Consider the following 15155-nt stretch of genomic DNA (forward strand, 5'->3'; position numbering starts at 1 on the left):
CTGCTGCGCCATTTCTAGTTATAATTGTAGCAAAGTCTAATTTTTATAAAAAAAATTACATTTTAAAATATGTGTCGATTGTAAAATAAACAGTATTGCTACTAGAGGACTGACAATTTACATCAATATTTATCGTCATGTAATTTTGCCCACGTGCATGTCCCTTTAACCAAACAATCATATCTTTTTCAATTGTGATAAGCGTAACTAAAAAGGATTGATGATACATGGATACGTCTACAGTAACATATTAATCGTCAGGGAAACTCGTGCAACTCTGTATGTTTGTTCGTAATTTTTGACACTTTTGGGACAAATTCAGGATTGCAGAGGTATTCATGTACTAAGAAAACATATCTTGTTGTTTACATTGTTTTCACTTTTGATATTGTAAACCTTGACAATATGATGCATAATAATGTAAGAAAAGATCATTAATGTTCTTCCACCCCACAAAACAGGCATGACTTCCAGATTTTTTTTAATTAGCAAGCAATGAAAATCATATAAATTATTGTTTAATAAACCGGCTGGGACTGATTTTTTGCAAGCACCTGTCTAAAATGTTTTAAAATTCAATCAGTGAATGCATTCAATTATGGCAGTACTGTAATATATCTGTACAATGCCTAATGTTCCTACATAGTTTTATCATAATTGAAAATCTGCTTACAAGATTGTTATTATGTGTATTAAATGTTCTAAACCTGACTACTACATATACACCATTATAATTTCATGTTAAAAGCTTCTGTGACCTTTGAACTATTGACCTCAAAATGGATTGGCCTCTTAATCTTCTTTGATGTAAACATAAAACATTTTGCATGTAGGTCAAAGCATTCCCTAGATATTGTCTAGAAACAATTGGTCTACGGGTCCTCTTTTTCTTAACAAGCAAATTCGTAGAATTGATATCCCTTGCAACATATGATTTGTTTGAGGATGGGTGCAAATCAGACGGATATAACCAAGGGCCATAACTCTGTTATTTCTAGATGGTGTACAATGCCATTTGGCATGCATCATCCTCTTATCCATATATATATATATACTATTACCAAGATTCAATGAAATCCGCCAAAGCACTTCCAAGATATGGCTCTGGACACAAAAGTGACGGACGGACAGCTGGACAACCCCAAAACAATATCCCTCCACCTCTGGCCTCTGGCGGGGAATATATACTCATACCAAGTTTCAATTAAATCCGCCAAAGCACTTCCAAGATATGGCTCCCGACACAAAAGTGCCTATAGTAAAAAGCATTTTTTCAAGATACAAAGGGCCATAACTCTGGTTTTAACAGATGGTGTACAATGCCATTTTGCGTGAATCATCCTCTTATGCATATATATACTCATAAGAAGTTTCAATGAAATACGCCAAAGCACTTCCAAGATAAGGCTCCGGACACAAAAGTGACGGACTGACGGACAGCCGGACAACGCCAAAACAATATCCCTCCGCCTCTGGCGAGGGATATATACTCATACCAAGTTTCAATGAAATCTGCCAAAGCACTTCCAAGATATGGCTCCGGACACAAAAGTGCCTATACAAGGTGCCTGAACCACTCGACTTTGTCGGCTATGTGTGGGACAATAGGATGTAAACAAAACGTTGCATCAGGTAACGTTTTTGATAATTTCTTTATTGTTTCAATAATTGCCCGGTCATTGTCAAAAGACACAACTTTGGTAAGTTTGCGCTTAATTAATTAAGTATTTTTTCCAAAAAGTGCAACCGCGTGCTTGAAAACACACGAAGTGAAATGCTATGTGTGGTATATTTTTTATTCGATCAACAAAAACGTTGATTACAATGTTGTCGAGGGTTTAAAAAATAGGGCGGACATTGTAATTCTTCATAGAGAAGCTATATACATTGTATGTTTGCGCAAATACATCTGATTCGGAGTGTGTGTATGAAAATGTAATGATGCTATGTGTGGGACAATTTTTTTAAATGCTATGTGTGGTATTCAAACTAAACTAGAGAATTGAAAGATTTACATTAACGTCAATAATATTTAAAGTCTGTCTGAATAACAAAAGTTGGTCAATAAACATTGTTGGTAGAGTTTTGCGCGCCTTAACCCGTACGAAATAATGGGGCGGATTCCGGGCGTAATTGGGGCGGAATTGGCACGTAATGTTGGAATTACGCCCGTACAACTGGCGGAATGAGTTTTACGCCCGGAACTAAAATTATTTCTGGGCGTAATTCAACTGTTTTTTCCGGGCGTAAAACAAATCCGGGCGTATTTTTATACTTAGAATTTGTATGATGGAGATTTGTGGACGGAATTTTGCACTTTGTTTCTTTCGTGGGGCAGAATTTCATACTTATAAAATATTTGTGAAGCCACATGACGGAATTTTGAACTTAGTAGTTTTTATAGAGAGTAATATTGGACTTTGCAAATGTCTATGAAGCTGAACAATAACTTAATAAATTTAATTTAAACTTAAGTACTGAACAAAATATTACCAGTAACTGATAACTTAATAAACGTTTTTAAATAAAAATATTTAATTTTATTTATACATTTGTACAATCAATGAACATTCATTATAGACACAACTATTTCAGTCACAGTATAATTAATTCAGCATAAAGCTTTGATCTAATTTATGATTTTCATGTTCCGATTCTAAAACATATTTTGTAGTATTTTTATACTTAATTTGTGAGAAGCTGAAAAGGAGACAGACTTGTGAACTTGTGATCATGAATTATACTCTTAGAATTTGCTTTATTATTGGCAATATTGCTGGTAAAAAAAAATAAGGAGATAACAATAACACATTTTAATTAAATAAATTTTATCTATTGCTGACTTTTACAGTTTCCACTTATAATTTTAAGTCTGAGGGATGACGATGCATTAAAAATCTATATGCACTTATTTTTTTAATTCACTTCTTTAATTCTTCTTCTTTTTTGAAAATTTTGCTCATTTTTAATAATTATTTCATAATTACAATAATGACTGTAAAGTTTAATAAAGAACAAGACTTGGTAATATTTTCATCATTTTAAGGTTTCCTTTAACATTAAACACACAACAGTCTAGTTTAATATTATTTGTTTATATCATCAATATGAATGCAGTTTCTCTGCATGTTACTCTATAAAATTTTTTTTTTAGTAGTTAAGATTTCCCCAGTCTGAAAAGACCATAATTATGTACATAATTATACCAAACCAATGTTAATTTAATCTCAGATAAACACTGACAACCAGCTGAGTTGATCTCATGTATTGTGCTGCCCATTCAATACTCACCAAAGGCTGAGTCACATCTGTACATGTTTATAAACCATCTGGGCTTATCAGGCTTCAGTGGATTGGTCAGTGGTACAGGAAGTGAGTGGTAGAAGTTGCAGTTTGAAAACATTAGAGCGGTTAAGCAAATTACTGACTCTGAACTAAATTGTCAGTATAATACTTAAGCAAAATGAGGACTAAACTGTAGTGAAAAAATGTCTTGCAGGGAGTACTGTGTCAAAAACAATTTGTATTTAATACACATAATGTGGAAATGAACAATAAGTTTGTTGCAAAAGAGGATCAAATTGGCTCAGGTTTAACTGTGATTTGGTCTCACCAAATTCCTGTGTTTTTGGAATACTGCAGAACAGCATAAAAGGTTTGTATTTTTACTCCTTCATTCCTCTATTATATAGATTATTAACTGATATAATTGTAATTGTATTTGTGTACTGTCCCAGTGGGAAATGTAAAAGGATGATGAAAATTAGACAGGCATCTGAAGGAAAAACAACACAGTTTGAAACCAAAATGAAATACACAAATTTCTTTAAAATATATAGTAAGTTCTTAAATTAACATTTCATTTTCAGATTATGTCATAGGATTAGGGAGAAAGGTTGCTGGTGGCATAACAAATTTTCCCTTCTCGGACCTCAAAAGCCACATCACAAATTGAAGAATTTGTTTGCAAGAAAGCACAGTGTTGAAAAAAACATGTTGTGAAAAAATGAACTTTTTTATGATTTGCTCTGTGTGCGCGCCCGGATAATGAGCACAAAGCGGTCCTTGACAAAGGAAAGCTGGATTTGTTGATAGGTAAATCACAATTTTACTATACAAGTTATAATTATTAGTTTGAAATAGTTAAGTTCAAAATAAAGATTAATTCGAATTATACGATTAGTGATCCTCAGGGCTAACTTGTCAATAACAGGGTGTCTCAGTACCTTGCCGCACTAAGATCCAAACCTGCCCCTTTTGACCCCCAGTCATGTTTTTAATTGGTTCTGATCACATTATTTTACAGAATATTCAATGAATTTTCAATAAACTAATTTTATTTTAACAGTGAAACTAGTTTATCAATTAAAAAAAATATTTTTATGCCCCCCTTCGAAGAAGAGGAGGTATATTGCTTTGCTCATGTCGGTCTGTCTGTCGGTCGGTCGGTCGGTAGGTCGGTCGGTCGGTCCGTCCACCAGGTGGTTGTCAGACGATAACTCAAGAACGCTTGGGCCTAGGATCATGAAACTTCATAGGTACATTGATCATGACTTGCAGATGACCCCTATTGATTTTGAGGTCACTAGGTCAAAGGTCACGGTGACCCGAAATAGTAAAATGGTTTCCAGATGATAACTCAAGAACGCATATGCCTAGGATCATGAAACTTCATGGGTAGATTGATTATGACTCGCAGATGACCCCTACTGATTTTGAGGTCACTAGGTCAAAGGTCAAGGTCACAGTGACCCGAAATAGTAAAATGGTTTCCGGATGATAACTCAAGAACGCATACGCCTAGGATCATGAAACTTCATGGGTAAATTGATCATGACTCGCAGATGACCCCTATTGATTTTGAGGTCACTAGGTCAAAGGTCAAGGTCACGGTGACCCGAAATAGTAAAATGATTTTCGGATGATAATTCAAGAACGCATATGCCTAGGATCATGAAACTTTATCGGTAGATTGATCATGACTCGCAGATGACCCCTATTGATTTTCAGGTCACTAGGTCAAGGTCACGGTGACCCAAAATAGTAAAATGATTTTCGGATGATAACTCAAGAACGCATATGTCTAGGATCATGAAACTTCATAGGTAGATTGATCATGACTTGCAGATGACCCCTATTGATTTTGAGGTCACAAGGTCAAGGTCACGGTGACCCGAAATAGTAAAATGATTTTCGGATGGTAACTCAAGAACGCTTTTGCCTAGGATCGATGACACTTCATAGGTACATTGATTGTGACTTGCAGATGACCCCTATTGATTTTCAGGTCACTAGGTCAAAGGTCAAGGTCACAGTGACAAAAGTCGTATTCACACAATGGCTGCCAGTACAAAGGACAGCCCATATGGGGGGCATGCATGTTTAACAAACAGCCCTTGTTAAAATGAAAATGCATGTTATATTAAATAATATGCGCATATATTGCACATGTTATTTGAAAATATTCCACAGGGATAAATATCCAAGCACGTTCAAAAGTTCACTTAGTTGCCAAATTTGGACCCTGTCTTTTTCAAATCCTAGATGGGGCCCTGGATTAGATAAAAAGTTTGAAAAAGCAATTAATTCTAAATAAGTTGTTAACAGTATTTGCAATAGGTGAACTGTAGTTGTACTTAATATCAAATTGCATTTCAGATTATGACATAGGATGGGGGAGAATCGTTGACCTGAACAATACTGTGATAGAGAGGAATTCCTACTCAAGAAAGCAGTTTAAAATACACAGTCAATGTGAAAGAGTGAACTTTTTTATTTTGGCCGTGTATAAGAACAGTTTGTTTTTTAAAAAGTGCATGTCTATCAAATTATTTTTTATGTATATATATTGAATATTTTTGTTGTTTGTCATTAAAAGCTACATTGTATCTTAAAAGTATCATCAAAATGCGGAACGAAAATGCATACATTTTCCGCATAAGTTCCACATTTTTTGTGTCTGTGGAAAAAATGCGGGGATTTTCAGCATTTTTTCCGCATTTGCAGAAGTATAAAATGGTGATCCATGTTTTTTAAAATGTATTATCTTAAAATAAATATAAAGATACTATGTTAAATGTATCTTGTCATAATTTTGACTAGTTTTTAGCTAAACTGAGCACAAAGTGCTCATGGTGAGCATTTGCGATCGCCTTTTATTTTTTCAAATTGCCTGTCCTTATATGGGTATATGGGTACATTTACAATATGCATGTAATCCGATTTCCGCCCGGTATCTAAATTACGCCCGTAATCTAAGTTACGCCCGTAATTTTAACATTCCGCCTGTAATCTGAATTCCGCCCATAAACTGCTTTCCGCCCGTAATTTAAAATTCCGTCCCACCTCATTCACATATTTCGCCCCTGTTTTCCGCCCGGATTACGCCCGGAATCCGCCCGGAATCCGCCCGGAATCCGCCCCTCTTCTTAAAATCATATATAGAAAAATACGCCTGGAAATATTTGTTACGCCCGGAATTTAGTTTGCGATTCCGTGCCGATTCCGGGCAGAACATTTCGTACAGGAAATATGATAATCCTACGTTCATGTTACTAAAAATTATCATTATTGTCGATAACTTATATTCATATTTTGTTTACTTTTAGAATGCCATTTGTTTGCGAACAGTGTGGCAGAGAGGTCAAAACAAGGTCGGGGATCTCCAAACACAAAGCCACCCACGCTCGGACAGGAAAATAGTTCCGTTGGGCAAACTTTTTCTTGTTTGTTTCTATAAAATTGATTGCTACAAAATGTTGAATTTTCAGTGAATTGTTACTGCCAACTAATGCACTTGTTTTATACACAAAATCGTAAGGATTGTTTGTGCAAGATGTCATGTGAATATTATTGCAACAAAACTACAAAAAGTGTTAGTTGTGTGTTTTTTAGCAGGAAGGTGTAGGCATTTTTGACTGTAACAATAGTTAAATAAGCATAAAGAGATCATATAGCATTTTGAAACAAATAGACACTAGGATCAATAACATTTTTTTTCTTGAAAATTATGTATTTGTATCTAAATCCTATTGAGCTATCTGATATTTCACGCATGCTATTTTTTTAAGTTTAACAATTTATTTCATTTGTATTTTGTTATTTTCAGGGAGATTAAAGTATTTTTGGAAGCACCTTCAAGAGACGTACTGATATCTTGATCAATGAAAAGTTGTCATATACAAACATGTATAGTAAATGTTCCAAAGTTTAAATGACTGTTTGTTTTATTACCAGATGGTGCAAGTATTGCAGGGAAAGAAAACAATCAAAGTAAACATTACATAAAAATTTGACATTTCAACAAATTGAACAACATTATATGATTTAATGTTAATTACTTGGTGCAGTGGTAACAAGATCTTGCAGCGCCATTTCATGACCGAGGCGAATGAGTATTTTCATTAAACACTTTTTTCAGTTACTAGTATTCAGATTTTCATTTGAATTGGAGTAAATGAAGTATTGATGCAATTCAATATGTTTGTTGGTATAATAACCCCCACAAGTCAAGACGTTTTGGTGATGATCATTTGTTATGACTTAATTGGAGCATTCATATGTTTGAATAGCAAGGTTAGCAAATTCATAAATTGACTGATTACAATTTCTTTGTGAATACTAATGCACTTCTTTATGTATTTGGTGCTTTAATTTCTATTGTTATATGTGCATGCTAGTTATAAAGTAATGTTATTATTAATGACGTGATTATTTTGATATAGTGAAGATATTCATATGGAGCTAATATTGGAATAGACCACAAACAAGCATTATTGGATTCGAAGACGTCATATGGAGATGATATTGGAATAGACCACAAACAAGCATCATTGGATTTAAATTGTTATTTGTTATGAAACACCTGTTTTATAAACACACATAATTAGATTTTATATTCATCTAATCAATTTGAGTAATAACATAGATACACAATCCATAAATATACACACATCAATACACACACTTTGTTTTGCTTATGCAAAAATACATGTTAAATGGTATGTTTGCATTAGTTAGTTGAAATAGCTTTCCATAAACATCACAGAATGAAGCGGGGTCCCTGTCGCTGTCACTGTGGTTTTGATAATTAACTTGCCACATATCATCTTCCGTGTGGTTTGATGGTGTTCCTGTAGTTCTTACACAGCTTCGAACGTTAAAAGCGTTACAGCCTAGTTCAACTAATCCTTTTCAAGTCTGAAAAACAATAGAAGTAAAACCCATTTTAAAGCATGTGCTATTATTTTCTTTGTCATTCATTAAAAAATGGACCAAATTCAATAATCAGGCAGAAATATCAATCATTATATTTATTTATATATTATCTTATTTATATAAGACAATAAGTACAACAAAGAAATATTATATTTCAACATAACAGGTATGCTTTTATAAGAATTATGTTCAGTTTAACATAAATTGTTTAATTATTACACGATTACTTTAGTATTCAATAATGTAACATTTGGTTAATTTGATATATTTTCAGGACAGACTTAAGTTTATGTTCTAGATTCTTACAAAACTGTGTTCAGATTAAATGCAGAACTGACGGGCAAATTCTTGTATACCACACATAGCATTTAAAAAATGTGTCCCACACATAGCAGTATAACATTTATATACACACACTCCGAATTAGATGTATTTGCGCAAACATACAATGTAAGTAGCTTATCTATGAAGAATAACAATGTCCGCCCTATTTTTTAAACCCTCGACAATATTATAATCAATGTTTTTGTTGATTGAACAAAAAATATACCACACATAGCATTTCACTTGATGTGTTTTCAAACACGCGGTTGCACTTTTTGGAAAAAATACTTAATTAATTAAGCGCAGACTTAACAAAGTTGTGACTTTTGACAATGACTGGGCACTTGTCTTTGTTTTTTTGTAAATGGTTTTGAAATAATGAAGAAATTTTCAAAAACGTTACCTGATGCGACGTTTTGTTTACATCCGATTGTCCCACACATAGCCGAAAAAGTCACGTGGTTCAGGCACCTTGCTATAGTAAAAAGCATTTGTTCAAGATACAAAGGGCCATAACTCTGCTTTTAACAAATGGTATACAATGCCATTTGGGGTGCATCATCCTCTTATGTATATATATATACTCATACCAAGATTCAATGAAATCCACCAAAGCACTTCCAAGATATGGCTCCGGACACAAAAGTGCCTATAGTAAAAAGCATTTTTTCAAGATAATAAAGGGCCATAACTCTGTTATTAATAGATGGTGTACAATGCCATTTGGCGTGCATCATCCTCTTATGCATATATATACTCATACGAAGTTTCTTTGAAATCCACCAAAGCACTTCCAAGATATGGCTCCCAACACAAAAGTGCCGTACGGACGGATGGATGGACAGCCGGACGGACTACGCCAAAACAATATCCCTCCGCCTCTGGCGGGGGATAATAAAGTCTCAGTATGAACAATCTAGCCTAAGATGAGTGGCTTATGACATGCAACCTGGTTTACTATCTCACAATATGTTTTGTTATTATTTATCCTATTTTGCTTTTGTTGTTGTCACTTGATTTATTTGTGGACAAGAAAAGACGCCATTGTAAAATATTTTAAAGGAGAATCCAAGAGATTGGTCTACTGTTTATTCATGTGTGATATTGACATTTCATACAGTAGCAAGCCTAGAGTCAATGATATTTTAAAAATTGGGAAATAAGAATAGAATTATATTTTGCAATTTACTGTATACTACACACAATGAGAACAAGTGTTCTGCGGTCAGAGATATACGCCCCCCCCCCAAAAAAAAAACAGGGCTTTTAACTAGTGATCCCAATTTCAATAGGGTTCATCTACTGTCCAAGGCCAATGAGCATCTGAAGTATCAAGTGAATCAGTCAATTCATTGATGAGTTATTGATCAGAAACAATTTTCACACTTATTGTTACAGTGACCTTAACATTTGACCTAGTGACCCCAATTTTGACAGGGGTCATCTACTGTCCAAGGCCAATGTACATAAAGTATCAAATAGGATAGTGACCTTGACCCTTGACCTAGCAACCTCAATTTACATCGGGGTCATCTACTGTCCAAGGCCAATGCACATATGAAGTATCAAGCTAATCAGTCAATTCGTTGATGAGATGTTCATCGGATACCACTTAATGTGATAGTGACCTTGACCTTTGAAGAAGTGGCCTCAATTTCAATAGAGGTCATTTACTGTTCAAGGCCAATGTAAATGTGAAGAATCAAGTCAATTTGTTGACGAATTATTGATCGGAAACGATTTTCACACTTAGTGTGATAGTGACTTTGACCTTTGACCTAGTGATTACAATTTCAATAGGGGTCATAAACTGTCCAAGGCCAATGCAGAAGTGAAGTACATGTATCAAGCCAATCGAATAATTTGTTGACGAGTTATTGATCGGAAACGATTTTCACACTACATGTAAGTGTGATAGTCACCTTGACCATAAAGCCTTGACCAAAACCTTTAAAGTCACCTGGACCTTAGCTCTTAAAACCTTGAATAGACTGATTTGACTCTACCAAATGTTCTTGTTCGTTATTTGTCCTTTTTTATAATAGTATTTTATTTGTCTTTATTGCACGGGTGATTAACAAAATAATCCAAATAAAAGTGATATTACTATAAGATATAATTCTAAGGTCTTTCTGTATTCATGGTCTTAAATCAGTCCTAAATACTAAAAATTACTAGAGAATCTGATGTCGGTATTGCCTGTATTATTTCAAAAATAGATACTGCATTGACATTTTCTCTGATAAACAGAGATCGTACAAATGTAAACATTTAACACTTGAACAAAGCAACAAATCCAATTAATCAAACATGGGAACAAACTAAATAAACCAAAGTTTATAAAAAATAGCAGCCAGCATGCTGTGGAAAACAGACTCGCGTGCATTTCGGAATACTATACTGTGACTTTCCCGCTTTTGTAAATAAAATTATAAGATCAATGATTGCAATCAAAATGCACAAATAAGCAAACAATTAAATGATTATCTTATAATAAAAAGGAATGGTTCTATTGCATATTTATATAGATTTTAATACAAATACCATATTCAAATAAACATTTGACAATTTGACATTTTAGTAAAACTGAAGCTGTCAATTCATCAAATCAACTAATCAAAGAATCAAAGGACTGAGTGGTATTTATGATAAAATGACCTTGTATATGCCGTTTCAAGGTCATTCTGACTTTAAAAAGATATATTGATTACATAAATTTATCCTATACTATTTATCCTATACACTATATAATATAATTAGTCAGTTATATATATATTATAAATGTATATTGATGTTACGGTAAATAAAAGTAAAAATTGTATTATGTCAATGGCAGCCACAGGGTTTTTTTTTTTGGCCCGATTTTATAGCCGAAATTCGGCTATGTTCCCAATCCCAAAAAGTATACATTTTCCCAAAATGTGGCAAAAAATTCCCAATTTCAAAAAAAAAAAAAAAAAATTTTTTTTTTTTTTTTTTTTTTTTAGAAATAAGTCTTATGTGTATTTTATCTCAATTGTAATTCAATTACATCTAACAAAGTACTATATGATTTTTTTCTTTTACTTTGAATGATTGTAAAGAGTTATATCAAATTTAGTATTTCCCTAATCGTGTGGAAAAAAAGGCTAATGAATTTATTTTCCCAATTTCATGAAAATGCCGATAAAATTCCCAATTCCAAAGCCATGGGCTATCTTCCCAAAAAGTGGAAAAAAAACCCTGAGCCATCATTGAATCGATAATAGCAAAAACATGGCATGCCAGACAAGCACCTCGTTTTTTTGCATGTTTACAAACCCATAAACTCAATTTCACCGAGAAACACCCTCTGAACTACATTTTGCAAACGGGTCCACAAACCAAGTACAGGACTAGAAGGCAATAATTGTCAAATACAAATAATGAATCGTGTGTCTTGTTCTGGTTTCCTTATACATGTATACCCACAAAGTGCTCCTAACTTTGCACTTTGAGGCTGTAAGAAAAAGACCTGAATTTGTTCTTATTTTATTTATTTATTCAAATACTGTTTAAAAAAAGTAATATCTTTTAAAAACATATCCTGTGTATTATCCTCACTTTGAAATAAAGGTAGAACATTTACTTTTCTTAATAATTAAATATATAAACAAAGGTTTAAATATTGTTGCGTTGTTATTCCGACGCTTTTTGGAGAAAAAGTGGGGATGATGTGGTTATCTCCGCCGTCCGCCCATCTGTCCTGGCCACTATCTCCTCCTACTCTATATAAGCACTAGAACATTGAAACTTACACTCATGGTAGCTATAGCATATGTGCGACAGTGATGGCGACGGAATTTTGATCTGACCCTTGGGTCAAAAGTTATGGGCGTTGTGGTGGAGCCGTCAGAGATTTTCCTGCTACCGCTATTCAAAAACGGCTCATAACTACTATGGCCCTTCAGATATTGCTTTCATATTTGGTATGCATATGTATCCTAGGACAAATTTTTTTATGCGCATACAATTTTTTTACCCCTGTGACCTTGACCTCAACTTGAGGTCAGTTTTCAGATTTCGAAATCTGCAACCGCGATTCAAAAAAGACTTATAACTAATGTGTCCCTTCAGATATTGCTTTCATATTTGAAGTGCATGTGAATCTTAACAACACCTTTTAATGCACATTCATTTGTTTACCCATGTGGCCTTGACCTTGAACTTGAGGTCAGCATTCAGGTTTCCAAATCTGTGACCGCAATTCGAAAAAGGCTCATATCGACTGTGTCCCTTCAGATATTGCTTTCATATTTGGTACGCATGTGTATCTTGACAACACCTTTCCATGCGCATGAAATTTTTTAACTTGGGGTCCACTTAGTTCAGGTTTCAAAATCTGCGACCGCGATTCAAAAAAAGCTCATAACATTTGTGTCACTTTAGATATTGCTTTCATATTTGGTACACATGTGTATCTAGACAAGACCTTTCTATGCGCATAAAAGTGTTGACCCTGTGACCTTGACCTTAAATGTAGGGTCCGCTTTTAGATTTTGAAATCTATTATGTGGTTATCTGTGCCGTCTGTCCGTTCATCCTGGCCACTATCTCCTACACTAGTCGCACTAGAGCCTTGAAACTAACGCACATATTGGTATCTATGAGCATATTTGCAACATTGCACTATTTTGAAGTTTGATCTGACCCCTGGGCCAAAGTGAAGGGGTTTGGGGTGGAGCCGGGTCAGAGATAATCACTCATTTTTTAGATTATTTTACATTAACTTCTTCATTTCTTCACCAATAAACTTCAAATTGATACTGAACATATTTTATGACAATACAGTCAATCTAAACTATGCATTCAGGCCCCATTACCAACCCTGGGGTGCCCCTGGGTCAAACATGTGGTGTGGGGATACACGTCGGCCTCTGCCACGCCATTTCTAGTTGTTTTTAATTTAAAAGTCTCATATCCACCACATGAAAAGTTTGTCATGAAGTGTACATATATTAAATCCAATAGTATTGTTAGTAGATACACATTTTACAATGTGATATCACATCATGTCTGTCTTCATGTGGCTTATAACTAATGTATTTCTACATCATCGAAACATTTTATATTTGATAAAGACGCATTTTTCTTTAACACTTTCAAATAACACTGTTAGATCCCAGTCATGCGAAAATTGGTCTAATAGCATATTTGAACAGCGTAGCTCATGCCCAGCCAGTGCACTTGTGCAGAATAGTCAGGGGCTACACTTTCCGCTATAAAAGGCACTCAAGGTTTCGTGATATCTCCTGAGTATCCTCTACATACTGCATATCCTGAAAAGACTACTGGACTGGAGCTACACTAACAGCATATTGCATAAGACCCATTTTTTTTCAAGATGCCGTTATTTAAAAATATATAAGTCTCGTAAATGGAACTTCAAACCACGATACTTTTAAAAAGAAAATTAAAGTCACACTATCATTAATAGCAAAATGGCAAATGTCGGTAGCCTATTCTGGCTAGCAGAAAAGATTTTCTGACAGGCTGACTGCGTACGTCACAAATGTGTTGCTAGATAATAATGATGTTATGGGGAATTATGTTAAAATCAGACAATGTAATAAATGGAGTGTATTCATTCTGGTTTGTTGGCATTATGTAAGGGTCATTTAAGATGAAAAACTTGGTTTAAAAGATGTCAAATACTGTAAACGTATAAAAATTTGTTGGTATGAAATTTCGTGGTTTAATAAAAAACAACCAATTGGTTGACACGTAAATTCGTGGATTTAAAATAAAAAAACAACTAATTCATTGATACGTAATTTCGTGGATTTCAAATTTTCGGGAAAGACTGACCGTCCTAATAATTAAACTTTTATTTAAACAACCAGAGTAATAACGAAGCATAATCTGCTAATCTGTGTTGACCAAAAGACTTGAGGTTAATGTGCACTGAAGCATAAAAGTGTTGACGACAATTGTCCATAAGAGCGATAAAGCGGCGCACTTGTGGGTCCCCACTCGCTTATTGACATCAATGTTGTTTTGACAATATTTGCAATTCTCAGCGCAATCAGTCCCCTAGTAGTAACAATTGAGTAATACGGTCCCCAAAATACACGTGTGAAAACCGTTATGCCTCTTTTAACTTAAATTGGCATTAATTGACATATGTGATATATCAGCAAACTGTTGATTTGAGGACGCCGTGTAATAGAGAACAATCTCTGATGTACAGTTTAAATAAGGTGCTTGATTTAACAAGTATTATTACCCAAACACTTATCAAGAAAACAACTTATTAACTAGCATATCTCTATCAAACAATGTCTCTTTGAAAATGATTGAAAACTGGAACAGTTCAAACAAATATCTCGAATAAACAACAACAAAAGCAAATGTCCGAAATGACATTCGGAAAAGACCGATTTTGTATTAAAAATGTATAAATAATCGTTGGTACTTGAATACGTGGTTCATCTAACCAATGAAATCCATGAATATTCGTACCGCAGGAAATTTAATAGTTTTACAGTAAATTAATGTTTTGGTATTACCCACTACTGTTGAGGCTGTGAGATAAATGCATACTGGGTGTACAGTAAATCACCGGCACTACACACTTCAAAACAATCCATAGGACC

The 15155-nt window shown here is 34.3% G+C and overlaps 2 long non-coding RNA genes across 2 annotated transcripts; both read left to right on the plus strand.

The window, feature by feature from the left end:
* Positions 1–116: 116 nt before the first annotated feature.
* Positions 117–7497, plus strand: LOC127880619 (uncharacterized). The gene is made up of 3 exons (XR_008049657.1): positions 117–332; positions 6609–6701; positions 7109–7497. It is a non-coding gene; the product is annotated as an uncharacterized LOC127880619 (long non-coding RNA).
* LOC127880613 (uncharacterized) lies at positions 3208–5810 on the plus strand. Its single transcript, XR_008049649.1, has 3 exons — positions 3208–3655; positions 3870–4095; positions 5659–5810. It is a non-coding gene; the product is annotated as an uncharacterized LOC127880613 (long non-coding RNA).
* Positions 7498–15155: the final 7658 nt, after the last annotated feature.

The sequence above is a fragment of the Dreissena polymorpha genome, chromosome 5 (assembly GCF_020536995.1).
Source record: "Dreissena polymorpha isolate Duluth1 chromosome 5, UMN_Dpol_1.0, whole genome shotgun sequence".
Lineage (NCBI taxonomy): Eukaryota > Metazoa > Mollusca > Bivalvia > Myida > Dreissenidae > Dreissena > Dreissena polymorpha.